This window comes from Mus pahari, chromosome 6 (genome assembly GCF_900095145.1).
Source record: "Mus pahari chromosome 6, PAHARI_EIJ_v1.1, whole genome shotgun sequence".
Classification (NCBI taxonomy): Eukaryota; Metazoa; Chordata; class Mammalia; order Rodentia; family Muridae; genus Mus; species Mus pahari.
The window spans coordinates 101,895,370-101,901,071 of record NC_034595.1 but is presented as its reverse complement, the minus strand read 5'-3'; the positions used below and the strand labels follow the sequence as shown (position 1 = coordinate 101,901,071).

Here is a 5,702-nt window from a genome sequence, read left to right as displayed (position 1 = left end):
TAATGATTTAATTCAACAACCTAACAGCCAGAGACCTGTTTCTGCATGTTGAAGAGCCCACATCTAGATCTCAGCAGAGAGTTACCCACGTGTCATCCATCATCAGAGATGCTCTGTACAAATATGCCCCAAACAAATAGGGTGCTCATGACTGAACACTGGGCTTTTCTGGTTTTGTGATTCTTGAGACTTTGGGATCCTAGAATGAAGGTCTTCTGATTTTTATATTGAAATATGTTTTTCATTGCTTTTGCTACTGTCTTCATGTATGTGTGCACTTGGGTAGAAAGCACACCAAGCGTGTGCAGTAGCCAGAAGAGGATGCCAGACCCCTGGAGCTGGATACAGGTGAGCCACCAAGCACGGGTGCTTGGTTCCTCTGCAAGAGCACTATGCACTCTCGACTGTGGTTCTAGTGGAAATATTTTTTAAATCATCATTATTATTTAGTAGTAGTGCTGTGGTATTTTGACTACATGTGTCTATGCACCACATTGATGCAGTCCCCAGGCAGGCCACAAGAGGGCATCAAATCCCCTGGAACTAGCGTTAAGAGACCTTCAAGCCACCACATAGATCAGCACTTCTCAAACTGTGGGTTGTGACCCCTTTTGGGGACTGTACAGCCCTTTCACAGGAGCCACCTAAGATTCTCGGGGAAAAAAAAAAACAGATATTCACGTAACGATTCATAACAGTATCAAAATTACAGTTGTGAAATAGCCACAAAAGTAATTTTATGGTTGGGGGTCACCATGACATGAGGGACTAAAGAGTCCCAGCATGAGGGAGATTGCTGAAGGTGAGCCTTCAGACAGAGCAGCAAGTGCTTGTAGTCAGTAAGCCGCCTCTCCAGCCCTGGAATTTATGAGACCACGTGAGTGCTGGGAACGGAACCCATGCCCTCGGCAAAAGCAGCAAGCGCTCTCAACAGCTGAACCGTCTCTCCAGTCTCTACTGTAAATCTTTATTATGCTCGGTTTTTAGAAATCTTCTTTAGGAGGGTGTGTGAACGCAGCCCCCCACTACCACAGATTATGCAGTTAATTTCCCACGTGTGGGGGAATCTTGGGGGTCAGCACATCAGAGGGCAGTGGAGGAGTCTCACCCTGGGAAACCACCTTGTGGTCATGGTGTGTCCCAAGCTTGCCTGGCATACACAGTAAAGACACGTGTGGGTGATTCGCTTTTAAGTCTGTTCACCCCAGAATAATTCTGACTACTGCTATTTATTACTTAGTCTTAAATTTGTACAGCATGCAGTGTTTGTTATTAAAGCACAGAAAAACAGTTTAAAGAAAAATCTAGTGGGCTGATAGTGAAACCCAACTGCTGACCACCTTGGCAAGAGCCTGGTGCACAGCCCAAACTAGACTCTAGGTGTCGCTGTGGAGGACTTTTCCACAGTGCTTATCCTCCTTCTTCTTCTTCTTCTTCTTCTTATTATTATTATTATTACTTATCATTTTGCATTCTGCTCACTGCCCCCTCCCTGTCACCCCCTTCCAATTCTTCTCCCCTCCCTCTCCCTCTTCCTCTTCTCCTGTGAGAAGGTGGGGGTCCCCCTGGGTATCCCCCCACCCAACATATCAAGTTTTGGCAGGGTTAGGCACGTCTTCTCCTACTGAGGCCAGACAGGGCAGCCCAGCTAGAAGAACCTAGCCCAGACAGGCGACAGCTTTAGAGATAGCCTTCTTTCCAGTTGTTCAGGACCCACATAACCCAAGCTGAACATCTGCTACCTATGTGCAGGGAGGCCTAGGTCCAGGGCATGTATGCTCTTTGGTTGGTGGTTCAGCCTCTGAGAGCCCCAAGGGTCTAGGTTAGTTGACTCTGTTGGTCTTCCTGTGGAGTTCCTACCCCCTTAGAGGCTGCAATCCTTCCTCCTGTCCTTTCATGAGTCGCCAAGCTCCACCCACTGTTTGGCTGTGATTCTCTGCATCTGTCTAAGCCAGCTGCTGGGTGGAGCCTCTCAGGAGAGCCTTTCCTAGACTGTCATTGATAGTGTCAGGGACTGGTGCTTGCCCATGGGATGGGTCTCAAATTGGACCGGTTATTGGTTGGCCATTCCCTCAGTCTCTGCCCCGTCTTTGTCCCTGCATTTCTTGTAGACAGGATAAATTTGGGGTCAAAAGTTTTGTGGGTAGGTTGGTGTCCCGACCGATCCATTGAGGTTCCTGCCTGGCTATAAGAGGTACCCTCTTCCAGTTCTATATCCCTAATGCTGTGAGCCACAACTAAGGTCACCCCATTGATTCTTGGATGCCTCCCTAATCTCAGGTCTCTGTCTCTTCCTGAAGATGTCCCCTACCTCCCCACCCCTGTCAGTTGCAGATTTCCATTCCTTCTCCTGGCTATCTGACCATCCCTTCTGTCCTTCCCTAAACTTGATCCTGAACACCCCCATCCCCACCCCCACCCCCATCCCCTCTACCACCCAGTCCCCTCCCTCCATCTGGCTCTTATTCTCCTTTCTAAGTGAGATTCAAGCATCCTCACCGGGCCCTTCTTCTCGTTTAGCTTCTTTGGGTCTATGGGATGTAGCGTGGGTATCATGCACTTTATGGCTGATATCCACTTATAAGTGAGTACATGCCATGCATGTGCTTTGGGGACTGGGCAGGGAAATGCAAATCAAAACAACCCTGAGAGTCCATCTTACACCAGTCAGAATGGCTGAGATCAAAACCTCAAGTGATACATGCTGGTGAGGATGTGGAGCAAGGGGATACTCCTCTATTGCTGATGGGAGTGCAAACTTGCACAAACACTTTGGAAATCATTTGGCAGTTTCTCAGAAAAGTGGGAATAGTTCTACTTTAAGATCCAGCTATACCACTCCTGGGCATATACCCAAAAGATGCCCACCATCTCACAAAGACAGTTGCTCAACTATGTTCATTAGCAGCTTTATTTGTAATTGAAGTGGAAATTTAAGGGTTCTTTGGAAAGTCAGTTGGATGGTGTTTTGCTGGGACAAACACATGAAGGAAGGTTTCACTGAAGCAGACACAGGAGAGAGGATGTTCTGCTAAAGCAAGCATGTGGAAGGGCGGGTGATAAAGGATTCTTTGTTAACAACACGCATGTATTGGTCTGCCTTACATTGCGTAGTTGAGCTGCATTTGTCGGGACTCCATAGACAGAAACACACCAAAAACCTGGTGGTGTGCGGCAGCTTCTTGCTGCTTCTCCAGACTCAGGCTGATTGGCAGAGTGATGTCAGCTGAGGCAAGACACGTGGAAGACGAGTGATGTTTGGAGGGAGTATAAACAGGACCCAACAGACAGTGACAGAGGCTGAGCTAGGCTTGCTTATAGAGCTCACTGTGCAACATTTGTGGGTCTTGAGTCTTCCCTGATCTTTGCTTCCCTGAGAGAGGCACAGCCAAGAACGTTTGTTTCCTGGTGTTCCTGCTGACCCTGGTCCCTCCTGCTGGTGCTGAGGCTGAGACCTGGCTGCCTCTGCTAGGTGCTGCCACCGCTGCTGACTCCTGTTTGTTATCCCAACTCTTGTTGTGGATTGGTTCTAATGCTACTTGTGTTAATTCAGCTCCCCAAATTACACGGGAACCTGAATGTCTACAGGTAAGACTCTGGGAGTCCCTACCCTCAGTTGGCTTTGATTGTTAAATAAAGTTACCGGCAGCTAAGGGCTGGGCAGGGAGACAGACTTTTAGGTTCCCAGACAAGGAACACGGGGGAGGAAGAATAATCGCCATGCCAGGAAAGGAATAAGATGCAACCTTGAGAGCTACAGAAGACAGTACCAGCCAGGGAAGAGCAGCCCCAGCACACACATACACCCCGCTGGGTCTAGGGTAGCAAAGATGGAATATAGATTTTAGAAAGTAATAACTCAGGAGTGTCAGAGGGGAGCATTAGCAACATGGAAGTTTGGGAGTGGCCATTGCAATGTTTAAGGCATATTAAAATAGAAGGCTGTGTGTGTGTGTGTGTGTGTGTGTGTGTGTGTGTGTGTGTGTCTTTGAGAATCTAGAGCATCAGGAGCAGGTGGTGAGGTGTGCCACTGCAGGGGAGATTAGAGCAGACTAATCAACTACCGATACACAACGCTACCGAGCTGGACTATTGTATCTATGAACTGTTTGTGAGCAGATCTAGCTGCTGCTGCTGACCTGGGAATTGAACTGCTGATCTCCAGACAACACAGACAGGAGCTGCTCCAAAGAACCTTTCTGAACAAGTCCACTTCCCCTGTGTCCTTTCTTTCCCACTACCTCTGGTGGGTGATGGGCTAGAAGGGAGGTTAAAGTGTTTAAGAACCATCATTAAAAATAGGTTCTGAAAAAAAAAAATAAAGTTACACATAATAGCCAGAAACTGGACACAACCCAGATGTCCTTCGGTTGAAGAATGGATACAGAAAATGTGGTTCACCTACACAATGGTGTACTATTCGGCTACTAAGACATCATGGATTTTGCAAGCAAATGGATGGATCTTGAAAATATCAACCAGGGGTTAACTTTAAACCAGTACTCTGTTGTGGAATGGGGGAACTCATGGTACCCCACTTCTCTCTGAGGACTTACACGCACTGAGGGCAGGAGAGACGTTGGTGGTGAGGCTCCTGAGCAGGTGCACTGTTGTAACCCCCAAGTTACTGATACTAGGGAGACTTCAGTGTTGTACAGACAGTTTGCCTCTGCGTTCCCTGCCAGAGGCTCCCATCTGCCCTGCCCCTCCCCCAGCATCAGAAGGGCACTCAACACTCCTGCTGTTGGGGGGGGGGGAACTCCACATGCCTGTCCTTGAGACCTTAGAGAAATAACAAACTCAAGGGAGTCCATGGAAAAAGTAAAAGGTAAACAGAGGTCAGGTCACAGAGTTACAACTGCCATAAAATTAGCCCATGAACAGACACCCACTAACCCCCTCCCACTTCAGTACAATTCCACCCTCTGCTCCCCTTTTCTGTAAATATTCACACTATCCCTAACTATACTGTATATAAACCCAAGGTTTTTCTGGACTCAGGGTCCCTTGCCAGCATTCACACGGAAAGTGCTCGGTGGGCAAACTGAGTTTGAACTTGAAAATAAAAGACTCTTTTGTGAGTTTCAGTGGACTTTGTAATTTTTGTGCCTCTCTGGGTTTCCCGTGAATTCAGGGCACAACATTACATGCTCCTAGGGACCCGCTGAGTCAGCACACACAAAGACATAGCAGAGAGCAGAGGGGCTCACGGGGACAAGAAAGAGGACAGGAATGGGTAAGGGGATATGTGACTATGACTTAAATACATTACAAATACATATAAAGTGTCATAATGAAACTGTTGTTATGTATAATTAATATATGCTACTCAAAACATTAAAATAAACTTGTAGGGTGAATGAAATAGAGAAGAGAGGGTGCCATCCAGTCAATCAAAAGTCCAAGAGAGACGGTTCTTCCACCCAGCTGATGACCTTCGGACCTGAGGCTGGACACTAGCTCTTCCCAGGGACACCCATCTCTCTCCAGCTCCTGCAGACAAGAAGCACACACACATGTTGTATCTTGCGGGTCTGCTCATCACTTCAGGAGCATCATCTCAGGGCTCTCGCGATGAGGTGAGCAGTGCCCTGGGGACCTGCTGGAAACACACGGCACCCTGTCAGCGGCTTCGCATCAGGGTGGAGTTCTTATCAGGAGACCCGGAAGCTCTGCCCGTTAGGCATCCGGTTGAGTTGTGG

General features: G+C 47.9%; 1 non-coding gene across 1 annotated transcript; it reads right to left on the bottom strand.

Moving 5' to 3' along the window:
• Positions 1–997: 997 nt before the first annotated feature.
• On the bottom strand, positions 998–1,157 carry LOC115064293. The gene has a single exon (XR_003844135.1). It is a non-coding gene; the product is annotated as a U1 spliceosomal RNA (small nuclear RNA).
• Between the last annotated feature and the right edge of the window lie 4,545 nt (positions 1,158–5,702).